At 47.3% G+C, this 15,447-nt stretch overlaps 1 long non-coding RNA gene and 1 pseudogene across 2 annotated transcripts; one reads left to right on the top strand and one right to left on the bottom strand.

Annotated features, from left to right (window-relative positions):
• The first annotated feature begins 2,014 nt into the window (after positions 1–2,014).
• On the top strand, positions 2,015–3,353 carry LOC311591856 (tubulin alpha-1C chain-like; annotated as a pseudogene). Its single transcript has one exon. The product of its transcript is annotated as a tubulin alpha-1C chain-like (transcript).
• A 10,147-nt stretch (positions 3,354–13,500) lies between these two features.
• On the bottom strand, positions 13,501–15,435 carry LOC311592634. The gene is made up of 2 exons (XR_014777467.1): positions 15,027–15,435; positions 13,501–14,558 (listed from the first exon to the last, which is right to left on the bottom strand). It is a non-coding gene; the product is annotated as an uncharacterized lncRNA (long non-coding RNA).
• Positions 15,436–15,447: the final 12 nt, after the last annotated feature.

Below are 15,447 nucleotides of genomic sequence, written 5' to 3'. Positions count from 1 at the left end.
ACCACTGAGCCATCTCTCCAGCCCCCAAAAGTAAAATATTTTTTAAAAAAGAAAGAAAATTGAACTCGGAGGCAAACACTTGTAATTGCACCAGCTGGGAGGCGGAGGCAATAAAGTTGTGAGTTCAAGGCTTCTGGGTGAGGAAAGAGAGAAAGAACAGAGAGTGAAAAACAAAAAGGGTGACAAAGAGGAAGGAGGAGGAGAAAAAAGGGAAGAAGAAGAAGGAGGAGGAGAGGTGCTGGAGAGTTGGCTCAGTAGTTGAGAGCACTGACTGCTCTTCCAGAGTACCCTGGTTCAATTCCCAGCACCCACATGGCAGCTCACAGCTTTCTGTAACTCCACGATCTGACCCTCACACAGACATAGATGCAGGCAAAACACCAATGCACATAAAGTATAAACAAACAAACCAACCAACAGAAAGGGAGGGAGTCAGGCCTAGTGGTATGGCCCTGTCATTCCAACTTCTTGAGAGGCTGAGGCAGGAAGTTGGCAAGTTCAAGGTTAGCCTTGGCTAAAGAGTGAGTTTAAGGCTAGCCTGGGCAACTTAGTGAGATCCAGTTTCAAAATTAAAAGGGAGAAGTGAGCCGGGTGTGGTGGTGCACGCCTTTAATCCCAGCACTCGGGAGGCAGAGGCTGGTGGATCACTGTGAGTTCGAGGCCAGCCTGGTCTACAAAGGGAGTCCAGGACAGCCAAGGCTACACAGAGAGGCCCTGTCTCAGAAAAAAAAAAACAAAAACCAAAAAAACAAACAAAAAAAAAAAAAAAAAAAAAAAAGGGGAGAAGTGTTGGCAGTTGGTCTGATGTACTTTGATGCACATTCTCAAGTACCCCAAAATAATGTTTGTAACCTTGCCTAAAAAACGATCCTGTTTGACCAATAAAATGCCGATACCTGGGCAGGGCTGGAAGAAGGTAGGCGTGTCAGAGGTTTGCAAGCTTGGGGAGTGAAGGATCTTGGGAAGGGAAGAGACAGCAGAGGAAGAGGAGAAGGAAGGAGGCTGCTGCCATGGGTTTGGCAGAGTGAGAAGCACACGAGTGGAGGATGGCCCAGACGAAGAACATTAGCAAGCACTTGGGATTATGGATGCGAGGAGGTGGCTTGACAGAAATTATTAGAAGTTGGGCTGGAGAGATGGCTCAGTGCTAAAGAGCACCGTCTGCTCTTCCAGGGGTCCTGAGTTCAATTCCCAGCAACCACATGGTGGCTCAACCAGCTATAACGTGATCTGATGCCCTCTTCTGGACTGCAGGTGTACATGCAGGCAGAGCACTGTATACATAATAATAAATAAACATTTTTTAAAAGAAATTATTAGAGGCAGATGGCATGGGATGGGGGAAGGGAAATATGGAAGGTAGTTTAGGGGATTAATATCTGCCCTGCCCCAGGCGAAGCAAGGCTATTTTAAAAGGTAGCAGGTGTCTGTGTTTTTATTGATTGATAGTGGGTTAGAAAAAATACAGCCATAATAACTATAAGGTTAATAATTAACAGTATTAGGCTATTCCTTTAAGTTAACAGCAACTGAGAAGAGCCAAGTGTTCAGCTTTAGTGCCAGCATTTGGAAGTAGAAGCAGGTGTAGTTCTATGAGTTCAAAGCCAGCCTGGTGTGCAGCATATCAAGTTCCAGGACAGCCAGGGCTACAGAGTGACCCCCTGTCTCAAAAAAACAAAACCAAAAGCAAAAACAAACAAACAAACAACAAAATCAAAATCTTTTTTTTTTTTCAAGACAGGGTTTCTCTGTGTAGCCTTGGCTGTCCTGGACTAACTTTGTAGACCAGGCTGGCCTCGAACTTACAGCGATCCACCTGCCTCTGCCTCCCGAGTGCTGGGATTAAAGGCGTGCACCACCATCGCCTGGCTCAAAATCAAATGTAAAAGATGAAATAAGGACCCTGCTTCTCCTCCAGACTCCTTGGTAGTCTACTAGTGAGAGCTCCTCATCACATTCTCTTCACTTCCTCAGTTTTCGTAGACCACTCCAAGGACTAAATCAGTGTGAGTGAATCTCCATCCATGTTGGCCAGGCTGGTGTCCAGATCAGCAATGCCTGCTGGGAGCTCTACTTCCCAGAACATGGCATCCACCTGATGGCCAGATGCCAAGTGACAAGACCAGTAGGGAGGAGACGGCTCCTTCAACAACTTCTTCAGTGAGACAGGCACTGGAAAGCATGTGCCTTGGGCAGTGTTTGTAGATCTGGAACCCTCAGTTATTGATGACGTTCACACTGGGTACCAACTGCCAGCTCCTCCATCCTGAGCAGCTCATCACAGGCAAGGAAGATGCTGCCAATAACGATGCCCGTGACCACTACACCATTGGCAAGGAGATAACCGACCTTGTCTTGAACAGAATTTGCAAGCTGACTGACCAGTGCATGGGTCTTCAGGACTTCTTGGTTCTCCACAGCTTGGGCGCGGGAACTGGCTCTGGGGTTTCACCTCCCTGTGGATGGAGCAGCTCTCTGTGGATTATGGAAAGAAGTCCAAGCTGGCGTTCTCCATTTACCCCGCCCTCCAGGTTCCCGCCTCTGTGGTTGAGCCCTACAATTCCATCCTCACCACCCACACCACCCTGGAGCACTCTGTTTGTGCCAGTGTGGTAGACAATGAAGGCATCTGTGACATCTGTCATAGAAACCTCGACATTGAGCGCCTGACCTACACTAACCTTACCTGTTTCATAAGCCGTATTGTGTCTTCCATCACTGCTTCCCTCAGATTTGATGGGGCCCTGAATGTTGACCTGACAGAATTCCAGACCAACCTGGTGCCCTACCCCTCACATCCACTTCCCTCAGGCCACATATGCCCCTGCCACCTCTGCTGAGAAAGCCTACCACGAGCAGCTTACAGTAACAGAGATCACCAGTGCCTGCTTTGAGCCAGCCAACCAGATGGTGAAACGTGACCCTTGCCATGGTAAACACATGGCTTGCTGCCTGCTGTACCGAGGTGATGTGGTTTCCAAAGATGTCAATGCTGCCAATGCCACCATCAAGACCAAGTGTACCATCCAGTTTGTGAACTGGTACCCCGCCGCCTTCAAGGTTAGCATTAATTACCAGCCTCCCATTGTGGTGCCTCGTGGAGAGCTGACCAAGGTCCAGAGAGCTGTGTGAATGCTGAGCAACACCACAGCCATTGCTGAGGCCTGGGGTCCCCTAGGTCTGACGTATGCCAAGCGTGCCTCTGTGCACTGGTATGTGGCTGAGAGCATAGAGGAGGGGAGCTCTCTGAGGCCTGTGAGGACTATGAGGAGGTTGGGGCAGATAGTGCTGACGGAGATGATGAGGGGGAGGATATTAGCCCATGTGCTGCCATTTTACACTTCCGTTGTTGATAGTGTTTGTCCTACACTATCAATAAAGGTGGTTCCATGAAAAAAAAAACAGATGAAATAAAATACTAAGTGCCTGGAGACATTGGCTCATCAGTTAAGGTGCTAGGTCACTGGGAGACAAGGCAAGGAGGTGGCCCCAGCCCTCTAGAGTGTATAGATCGACAACATGACCACTCCGAGGTATGGTTACTCGGAAAGCTTTTATTGTAGATATGAGGGAGAAAACAGCCAGAAGCATCTGGAAGAGTCCAGAGCAGAGAGAGAAAGCAGTAGACTAAACATGGTCAGCAGACAAGGCCTGGCCAGGGGAGAAGCAGGAGCAGTGCAGGGGTGTTGGCGGGGATGAAGACAGAGTGAGGGCAAAAGAGAAGATGAAGAGTGAGGACAGAGGGCTGGAGAGGTGGCTCAGTGGTTAAGAGCACTGTCTGCCCTCCCAAAGGACCTGGGTTCAATTCCCAGCATCCACACAGCAGCTCATGACTGTCTGTAACACAGTTCCGTAGATCCTGACACCTTCTTTAGAATTAAAAGAAGAAAAAAAGCCGTGGTGGCGCAGGCCTTTAATCCCAGCACTTGGGAGGCAGAGGCAGATGGATCGCTGTGAGTTCAAGGTCAGCCTGGTCTGCAAAGTAAGTCCAGGACAGCCAAGGCTACACAGAGAGACCCTGTCTCCGAAGAAAAAAAGAAGGAAAAAAAAAAAAAGAGTGAGGACAGAGAAAGCGCATTATAAGGCTGTGGGGAGGGACCCTCCTGCGCGGGGAGGGACTGGGAAGAGCCAGCATGCACTCTGAAGTGTGTACCAGGCACCTGTGACACGGAAGGGGCCTGGAGGCCAGCACACACGTTGTTATGCTAACAGGTACCACAGATGGCCGTTTGTCCCTTCTGCCAGTGAAAAGGGAAGTGCCTTTCATCGGTAACGGGGTACTGGCTTTGCTGTCCTGAGGAATATTGGCTTTTGTCTCACTACCAGGATTTGGGGAAACGGAGCTCCCTTTGGACCTGACACAGGGAACTGGGTTCATTTCTCAGCACCCACATGGCAGCTCAGAGCCTCCTGTTAACCCCGGTGCCGGGGGATGCAATTCCCTTTTCTAGTCTCCAAGGCACCATGCACGTAATATCCATACACACATGCAAGCCCACACTCATACACATAAAACCAAACAAACACATAAATATTAAAAATAATAACTAAGGAATAAAAGACTATCAGAGGCATGCTAGTGTAGCTGCCTGGGATCCACCAGTGAGGGCTTGCGGCACTGCGCAACGCGGGCTTGCCTCAGGTGCACAAGAGCCTGGACTCAGTCCTCAGAATCACAAAAAATAGTGAGGGGGGAGGGGGGAGATGTTAATTTCATGGGGGTGAGAATAAGACTCCTACTACAATTTTTGAGCTAAATTTGAAGCAAGCTTTATCAAATATCGGCCAAGTCATGGGCACTGGTCAATTTCATACCCTGGGCTCCCAATTACGTTAGTCAGAGGCTTATGAGGGCAAACCCCACAAGGCTAGGTAACCCACCTTTGTCCAATCAGGAGCAAGCATACATGCTGACATTACTTCCCACCTTTGTCCAATCAGGAGCCAGCGTACATCCTGGCATGTGAAGTTGGTGCACTCACGCTTGCTTACAGAAGTGAAACCCCTGGGCTTGTTGTCCTTCATGTTTTGGAATGTCCCAGCATTCCAGGAAGTTGTCTGTCCCTGGGGAAGTGGGACTTACAGGCTAGAGGCACTTTTTTTTTTTGTAGATCTCTTAAGCACAGTAATTTAAACTTAGAACTTTAGCCATCACACAAGGAGTGGGAGGGAAGAGGGGGAGGGAGACACTGAAAAGTAAATTTTGTTTCCCTTAGAAATGATACATTAAAGCCGGGTGTGAGGCATAGACAGGCAGATCTCTGTGGGTTCAAAAGGAGCCTGGTCTACAAACTGAGCCCAGGACAGCCAGGACAACAAGAGAAGGAAACCTGTCTGGAAGCGCGCACACACACACACACACACACACACACACACACACACACACACACAAAGAAAAGAAAAGAAAGGAAAAGAAAAGAAAAATCAAGTCTGGCATGGTGGTTCATGCCTTTACTCTCAGCACTCTGGAGGCAGAGGGAGGCTTGGATTATAGGGTGAATTCCACGACCAGCAGAGATACATAGTGAGACCCTGTCTAAAAGCCAAAGAATAAAAGAAAAGCTACTAATCCCAGCAGTCGGGAGGCAAAGGCAGGTGGATCTCTGTCAGTTCAAGGCCAACTTAGTCTACAAAGTGAGTTCAGGACAACCAAGGATACCCAGAGAAACCCTGTTTCAGAAAAAAAAGGCCGCGTGTGGTGGCGCACACCTTTAATCCCAGCACTCGGGAGGCAGAGGCAGGTGGATCGCTGTGAGTTCGAGGCCAGCCTGGTCTACAAAGCGAATCTAGGACAGCCAAGGCTACACAGAAGAAACCCTGTCTCAAAAAAAAAAAAAACAAAAACAAAAAACAAACAAACAAACAAAAAACAAAAAAGAAGAAAGAAAGAAAGAAAGAATGAAAAGCTATATCAAAAGCCTAGGTGGACTTGGGCTGGAGAGATGGCTCAGCAGTTAAGAGCACTGTCTGCTCTTCCAGAGGTCCTGAGTTCAATTCCCAGCAACCACATGGTGGCTCATAACCATCTATAATGAGATTGGGTGCCATCTTCTGTTGTGCAGGTGTTTACATTGTATACATAATAAATAAATCTTAAAAAAAAAAACCTAGGTGGACTCAGGTATTCAAGGAGTTTACGGAGCATGTGCTAGGTCACTGGGGGACAAGGCTGGGAGGTGGCCGCAGCCCTCCAGATCTTTGCGCCAGAGCGCCGTGAGGAAAGCTCCTTGATGGAAGAAACGTGACACCAGGAGCTGCACGGAAAATGATGAAACAGAGACAGCGCCCCACGGAGAGCCCTGCAGACAGGGGCAGCGCCCCACAGAGAGCTGTGGTTGACTGCACCTCATCCGAGTTGGTCTGTTGCAGGTTCACATGCGAGGGTCGCAGAGGCATGGGATTGGAGCAAACTCCTCCAGTGAAGCCCTTAGGAAGTCCAGGAGGCCTCGGGGACAGTCCTTTGTAAGATCAGCTTTCTTAGTGACCTCAAAGCTGCACAAAGACATCAAGCATTGGCATCTGAAGTACCGCTTCAATGTGCCAGCAAGGTGGACGAGGCTGGCCTTTTGTGGGTCACTAGGAGGGAAAGAGCAGACAGCCTGTCCCTGGGGCTACAAAAAAAAAAAAAAAAAAGAGAGAGAGAGAGAGAGAGAAAGAAAGAAAGAAAGAAAAGAAAAAGAAAAAGAAAAAGAAAAAGAAAAGGCAGAAAGTGGAGACTGAGACTTTAAAGTAAACAAAACCTGGGGGTTGGCCAGGTGCTCTGTGTATTCAGATGTCCCAGTATAGGGCATCAAATACTGTAGAAAATTCTGGGGGCCTTTTCTATCCTAACTAGCTCCCAAATAATTGAGACAGCGACAAATAGGTTTATTCAAAGCGTTAAACACCATAACTGGGCAGGTACGATTTATGCTGATTTCATAAGCTGGTCTGGTGACTTCCCAGCCACACGCCCCAAGTTATTTGCACATATCTGTCCTGTCTGGGCTGGATCTGTTCCATCAGTGTTCCCTCCATCTTCCCTTCCTCTCTTCCACCTCGTGGCCCCCACCTGAGACCCCAAGCTCGGGAACCAAAGTCCCACCTACCTCTCTTCTGTCTAGTTACAGACTGCCCAGCCTTTCTTCATTAACTCCCAGAGATAGTTGGGGAGCAGAGTTTACACGACATTGCGAGGTGTATGAGAGCATGCCCTTGCCAGGACTGGACAAAAACCGCTAGCTTTTCCAGCGCTTGGCCAATATATTATTTTTCTTGGGTACTCAAAAAATATTTTTCTCCTAAACAGCATAAAGTAATTTTGAAAACACGACGCCCCCATTCCCAATAGGTGGGATGTGTGTTTTTGGTGGGTTACCAATGCTCATCTTTGCCTAATGGGGTTATTTACAATTAATAAAAGTTCATTTGGGGATTTCTTTCTTCTATCTTTCTTTCTCTCTTACTTTCTATCCCTTTTAATCTTAAGGAAAAAGGGGGAAGGAAGGGAGGATACAGGGTTGTAGAATAGAAGGTAGATTATTGAATCTACTAACTTCAAAAATTCTACATTGGTATTGTAGATTGATGGAAATTTAAGACTTGATTGATGGAAATTTAAGACTTCAACTTTTGCTTCACATTGATATGAACTTAAATTGTATATTCCATTCATTTTTGCCTTATGTATTATATGTTATATGTTGACAAAATATTGTATATTGTATGTTAGAAATTTAAGTTCTTTTTGTTCAATGTTTGTTTAATGTATTATTCATGTACCACTAATGTCTTATAAAAAACTGTTCGGGATCATCGGGGATAAAAGTTGGTATTTAGTTACGTAGAAATCCTACTAGATACTCACTTTGTTATAGAGCAGGTTTGTTTAATTCCTTGTATATGTCTTCAAAGGAATAGATTGATAACTGTAAGAATAGATAGATTTGCTCTTCAAACTCTTCAAAAATCCACAGAATATGGCATTTAACGATGAGGGCTTTCCTGACAGAGAGAGACATCCGCTCCTGGCCGCTTCTCCATTTACATCATTGAAGATGGGGGCTTCAAGAGACGCAGGTGACAGAATGGTCACTAGACGAAAAAACTGCTCTACTACTGCTCTTATCTCTACTGCTGATGACAGGATGATTGTCTGCAATGATCAACAATGATGGTGGAAAGATGACTGTCCAGCTTTAAAGAGACTAGATGGACCAGACCGTCGGATTTCCTGCTTCAAAAAACAGTTCGTTGGATGTTTTGGGCCGATAAGGCTAAAGACTGATTGCCCCAATGAAGGAGAGAATTCAGTGACTTTCCAGGCAGTCTGCTCTCTCTGTACTATGCAACTTGAAAGTTGCCTGCCAGCACTTCCTTTACTAGATAGATTTTCCTTCTTGAGTCTCTGATGGGATTAAAGACTAGATAGCCACAGTGTTACTAGAAGCTTTAGTCTAAGAATTAAAAACACATTTATAGATTAATAATTACAATTTTTCATGAAAGAAAAGGACTCTCTTTGGTAGGATAGTGGAATACTTTCCCTTAGGTTAACAAGTATAAAAGGACTTTGTTATGTACTTGATACCTGATGAGTATGTATATATGTATATGTGTGTATATAGTTCTTAATTTTTTAAAAGAGAAGGGGGATGTGTGGGAAAGATTAAGCTTTGTCACAGGTGGAAGCAGTCTTAGCGGGCTTTACCCTTGGGGCACCCCATGAATACCTTGTGAGAGACTGTTTGGAGCCTTCCTGGGCTTGGAATTCAGGAAGCCGACCTGGGAACCCCACCGTGGCTATTGTTTTCCTAATTGACCCTCGAAGGGAAAAGGAGACCGCCCTGTGCATGTGACTGGGAAGGTGGGGGGAAGACAAAACAACAGGTTGAGGCGAGGAGAGCGCACAGAGAGAGCAACCGGACCAGACCAGCTCGCGGGACAGAGAGACACCTAAGGACCTGTCCCGTGGAACGGATACCGGAAGGTTCACTCTTCTGTCCCTTTAACCTTTTTTTCCTTCTTGTGTATGCTAGTTGGGTTGTATAATAAAGTTTAATTGTTAATAAACAGAGCCAACAGCAGCCAGACCTTGGGACCCAGAATTTAGCGCCTAAATACACAGAGCACCAGACCAACCCCCAACAAGTGACTGTAGTGCTGCCATATTTGTGCTGCTTAAGGAAAGAGGAGAGGATGTGATGGGGGAGAGGAGACAAAGAAAGGGCAGGATGGAAGGCCAGGTGGCCCATGGTCACTTAGTACGGAAAGGTGCTCTAGCAAGATGTGGTGGCATGCATCTGTCGTTCTAGCCCTTGGGAGTTGGAGGCAGTTGGCTCAAAAGTTCAACGTTATCCTCGCTACACAGAAAGTTCAAGACCACTGTAGGCTACTTAAGACTCTATTTGCAAAAACAAACAAACAGACAGACAGACAGACAGACAAACAAACAAACAAACAAAATAAAATAAGTTCAGAGAGGGGGCTCAGTGTTTAAGTGCTCTTGTAGAGGACCTAAGTTCAGCTCTCAGAACCCTGTTTGGGTGGCTCACAAAAGCCTGTAGCTCCAGATCCATGGTATCCGACACCCTCTCCTAACCTCCATGGCCGCTGCGTTCATGCACATAGTTAAAATTAAAGAGTAATTGATTGATTCCTGACCACTTCCCCAGAACCTAGAAACAGTCACAACCTACTAAAAACTAGGAAGAGACTTTCTTTGGACCCACGCGCCCCCACCCCCACCCCCAACTGCTAGCCTCCCCGGACCCCATGTCTTCTCTTAAACAGCAGCAGTTTCAGTCACAACGGCTGGGTCTCAAAGAAATCCAGGTGGCTACCTGATGTGCGATCAGGTGGCCGCAGGTGCCAGGCTCTCTCGGCATCACCAATACCGGTTACAGAGCGCTGCCTCCTCTCAGCGCTTTGCACACCACCTGCCAGCCAGAACCTTCCCACTGCCCGAGCTTCCCTCAGCTTCTCAGATCCCTAACATCAGCCATTGTGACTACAGGGTCTCTTGGTCTCTTGGTCCTCGGCTCCTCTCTCGCCCCCCCCCCCTCCCCCCTTCCTCTTTTGCTCCTCCTGCCCTCCATGGCCCAATTCAGTCCGCTGTCCTGGTTCAGTCAGCACTCTTCCAGACGCCTCTGGCTGGTCTCTTCCTTAGGTCTACAATAAGCCCTCTCCTCAACCACAGCAGGGAGCCGTCATAGCCTCGTGTTTCCATTCAACAAACCCTGATAACTCACCTCTTTGTCATCCTCATCCTGGGACCCTCACATCCCTTCACAGCTCTGTGAAGTGTTGTCTGCAAATCATCCCATGGCCACATGGTGGCAGCGTGGACCTGGGGACAGGTTCCCGGAGGCGGCCTCTCCTGCTGCTGGGAGGTACACCAGCCTCTGCTTGCTGGTCTAGCCAAGCCCAGTGCTGGTAGTTTCTCCTGTCTGACTAACTGCACACCAAGCTATCTGGGAGAATATGCTTCCTCATATAGCTGGGCAAGTGGGCCCATATTGCCACCTTCTAGGGGAGACTGGGGAGGGAACACAGAGACAAGGGCTTCCAGGCAGGGGCTCTCCCAGTGAGCCAGGCCCCGAGCCCCTTACTGGGGTATTCTAGGCAGGGCTTTACCACTGAGTCACACCCCAGCCCCTTACTGGGGTATTCTAGGCAGGGCTTTACCACTGAGTCACACCCCAGCCCCTCACTGGGGGATTCTAGGCAGGGGCTCTACCACTGAGCCACACTCCAGCCCCTCACTGGGGGATTCTAGGCAGGGGCTCTACCACTGAGCCACATTCTAAGCCTTCTTTTTACTTTTTATTTTGAGACAGGTGCCATTCAATTGCCCAGCCTCACCCGAGCTTACTCTGTAAACCTGGCAGGCTATGAACTGTTGATCGTCCTGTCTCAGCCTCATAGGAGTAGCTAGGATGTCCAAGTCTGCTTTCTCTGATCATGTTGCACGCTCTTACTCAAAGCCTCCACACACCCTAGCCTTACTCGTGTTTGAAGGCACTGGAATTATCCCTGCCTCGGCCTGCTCCTGCCTGCAGCGCCTTTCTTTCTTCACAGCGGCTGTAGGTCATATTCCCTCAGAAGTTTGGCACATTTTACTTTTTGGTGCTGGGGTTGGACCTCAGAGCCTCCTGCCTGCTAAGCAAACAGTGTTGACTCCACCCCAGCTTACTGGACATGCTAAGTGGGGGGGGGGGGAGAGTCATTTTATTATGACATAGCTAGGGACAGATGGTGGCACTTGCTGGACTTTCCACCTCATGACTGTGTACACATAATTTCAAATGTCACATCTGCTGTGTTTTTATGGGCTCCTCTTATCACAGGACTAGACTTCTGACTTCGGCACCCACTTCAAGTGACCCCAAAAGGCTGTCATCCCAGCTCCAACTTATCTGATGCCCTCTTGATGTCTCTGGTGGTTTCTTGTTGTTATTATTTTTCCCATGTTACTTCTCATTTATGCTTGTGGACATACAGCACACAGCATCCATGTGCCCCAGCATGTGTGTGGAGGTCACACGCCAATGTCCAGCAGTGAGGTGAGCACTCTCCTCTGCCCTCTGGGTCTCCGAGGTAGGACGTTAGCCTGCTGCACACGCCCCAGCCGTCCCAGGAACCTCACCAGCCCTTTACAATGAGAAACTGGCATTGGGACAATCAAGCTGCTTTTGAGTTGTGTGTGTGTGTGTGATTTTCTTTCTATTTCTTTTTCTCTTCCTCTGTAGAAAGCAACTTCCTCTGCTTGCTTCCCTGGGATACTTGCTGTTCTGTGGAATGAAGTTTTGTCAGTTCTAGAACCAAAAATAGGGCCAATTGCACACCAGCCCTTCCAGCATTTGGGACGTATACACCACACACACACACACACACATACACACACACACACACACATACACACAGAGAGAGAGAGAAGGGGGGGAGGGAGAGAACCATATCTATTTTTATTGTTGTTTTCTTCCCCTAGGGTCCCTTGCAGCCCAGGGTGGCCTAGAACTCACACTGTAGATGAATTCCTGACCGTTCTGCTTCTGCCACCAGTGTGCTGGGACCGTAAGATTGTGCCAGCTCACCTACTTAAAACTACTTAGATTCTTGTGGTTTGCCCTTTGACCCACTACTTACCAGGAAGAACAAACTAAAGCCACAGTGAACCCTGACTTTGCATCCAGCACAAAGAAAGGCGAGAGAGATAATAACACACATTGCCGATGTGGGGAAATCAGCACTCGGCACGCACCTGTCGTCCTACCATTCAGGAGGGTGAGGCAGGAGGATCACTTGGCCCCCAGATCTCAGGGCCAGTTTATGCAATACAGCAAGATGCCAGCTTAAAAACCTCTGGGCACTGTGGTGCATACCTTTAATTTCAACACCCAGGAGGCTAAGACAGGAATCATGCCTTCAGTGCTGCCTTAGACTTTAAAAGAAATATTATGTTTTCACGTGTCTGGGTATCTTGCCTGCATGTGTGTATGTGCACTGCGAATGTGCCTGGTGCCTGCACAGGTTGGAAGAGAGCACTGGATCTCCTGGGACTGTAGTTACAGATGGTTGTGAGCTGCCATGTGGATGTTGGGAATTGAACCCAGGTCCTCTGCAAGAGCAGTCAGTGTGCTTAATTGTTCGGCCATCTCTTCAAGCTTAGGCTCTGAGACTCTGCCTTAGGACAAAATAAAACAAACAGCCCTTGGGCATCAGTGTTCTTTGCAGTGTTGTAGCCTTCAGTAGAAGTTACTCAAGTGGCCGGGCAGTGGCGGCACACACTTCTAACCTCAGCACTTGGGAGTTAGAGGCTGACCTGGTCTGCAGAGTGAGTTCCAGGACAGCCAAGGCTAAATAAGAAATCCTGTTTCAAAAAAACAGAACAAAACAAACAAACAAACAAACAAAATTACCTAAATGTTGGCAAATTGGTAACTAATGACACTTGGTATGCTCATACAATAGAAAATTTTTACAACCACAAAGAGATATGAAAGTACTGATACCTAATACATAAAACAACATACGCAAAACTTGAAAATAGTACAAGGAACAATAACAACAAAAATGCCAGTCGCGGAGAATAATAAGTTCCAGGATTCTATTTCCAGAATAGGCAAATCCCATGGAGACAGAAGCGGAGTAATAGTTGCCTAGGGACACGCGTGGGATGCAACTGTTAATGGACACATGATTGTTTTGTGGGGTGACAAACATGGTGTAAAATCCATTATAGTGAAGGTTGTAAAACGTTTTGAGAACTCTTTACAAAGATGCATTTTTTTTTTAATTCGGAAAGGAGAAATTAAATGACGCCTTCCATTTCTTTTTTTTTTTTTTAACATTTATTTATTTATGTATACAGTGTTTTGTCTACATGTACACTTACACACCAGAAGAGGACACCCGATTTCTTTACAGATGGGTGTGAACCACCATGTGGTTGCTGGGAACTGAACTCAGGACCTCTGGAAGAGCAGCCGATGTTCTTAACCTCTGAGCCACCTCTCCAGCCCCCAAAGATGCATTTTTTTTTTTTTTTTGCGTAAAATTCAAACTGGATCAACTGTCCAGCAAGTTAAATCTCAACAAAGCCACTGACAAAACAGCAAAGGTGCACTGGATGTGTTACGGGTCGGAACCTCGTCCCTAAGGAGACACAGATAACAAGGCCAGGCTGCCTGGGTGGTCCTTAAACTCCTGTCCTTCTCTTGGCTGATTTCAGTTTTGCCCCTCTGGTCTGTTGCCTTTGTTATTTCTCTTTCCCAGGACACATGACACCCCAGGAGCAAGAACTGGAGCTGTCTCACTGGCTGGCTGTCCTTACAGAGGACCAAGGTTTGATTAACAGTGGCTTCGATTGATGGCGGCTCACAACTGTCTATGACTTCAGTTCCGTGCCTTCTTCTGGCCTCCATGGGCTGACCAGGCACATAGGTGGCACATGGAACTACATACAAACAACACACTCAGCATATAAAGTAATTAAATAATCTTTTTTTTAAAAACCATGTAAATAAACACATACATATACATTTTTTTAAAAAAAAAATCCAGGATTAGCAAGTCTGGCAGACAAGCATCTGATGCTTAGAATCACAATTCCCCTCCAAGGCCAGGTGTGGAGATGAATCTCTGTAACCCTAGCACTCAGGACGCCGAGGCAAGAGAAAGTTGGAGGGCTGCCTGGGCTGCTAACAAAATAAAACACATCTGCCACTCAAGTATGGAAGACCCCGGCCCGAGCTGGCAGAACCAGATCTTAGCTAATGATAGACCAGCCCACAGCTTAGCCTGACCTGGCCAGAGCCCTTTGTCTCTCTCTCATCGCAGAGCCACCATCAGTATGGGGAAGTCGGTTTTCTTCATCCACTAGACCTGCTGGTTTCTCAATATGGGCACACTGAAGTAATCCTCCTCGGCACGCATGCAATCACTCGCCCACGGTGGTTAAGGACAAAACAGGTTGCAGAACACTATGGCACACACATGCATGCTCATACTCTGATGAACGTGGCTGCGTCACTTCCTCTGTGGAGGGGCGATCCTCTTTTCCCTGTCTCAAGAGGGGCCTAAGGAAGGAACCTGGGTTTTAGTTTGGGGTTCACAGCTGTAATTGAATCTCTCTCTCTCTCTCTCTCAGATTTCTTTTTTTTTTTCTGTTTGTTTTTTGTTTTTTTTTTTTGAGACAGGGTTTCTCTGTGTAGTCTTGGCTGTCCTACACTCACCCTGTAGACCAGGTTGGCCTCGAACTCACTGAGATCCACCTGCCTCTGCCTCCCGAGTGCTGGGACTAAAGCGAGGGCCACCACGCCCGACTCAGATTTCTTTATTTATTATGTATACAACATCCTGCCTGCAGGCCAGAAGAGGACACCAGATCTCATTATAGATGGTTGTGAGCCACCATGTGGTTGCTGGGAATTGAACTCATGACCTTTGGAAGAGCAGTCGGTGCTCTTAACCTCTGAGCCAGCTCTCCAGTCCCAATTGAACCTCTCTTAATGACATATATTTATTGTGCATGTTTGTGTACGCACCTGTGGAGGTCGGAGGGCAACTGAGAAGTTGGCGAGCTCTTTCCATTATCTGGGATCTGGGAATTGAACCCAGGTCCTCAAACTCAGTGGCAAGAGCCTTTACTTGCTGAATCATCTTGCCATTCCCCAAATTTAACTTATTTAGGACCAAAATACAGGGCCGGAAGTGGATCTGCTAGTGCAACAACAGGGAAGTGGAGGCAGGAGGATCAAGGCCACCCTTGGCAGTATGAAACCCTGTCTCAAAAATCAAAAACCAAAATTTAAAACCAACTGTGTAGCAACTGCTTCAAAAGTAGAGAACTTTAAACAACTCAAAAAGGGGTAAACATGCTTCCTTAGTCATGTGTGGGGAAAAAAAACCCAAAAGAACTTTCCCGAACTTTTTTCTGCGTGTCCCACAGAACTACCAGAAGAAATA

The sequence above is a fragment of the Acomys minous genome (genome assembly GCF_964271855.1).
Source record: "Acomys minous genome assembly, chromosome: 2".
Lineage (NCBI taxonomy): Eukaryota > Metazoa > Chordata > Mammalia > Rodentia > Muridae > Acomys > Acomys minous.
The sequence above is the reverse complement of the archived record's forward strand: the minus strand, read 5'-3'. Positions and strand labels throughout refer to the sequence as shown.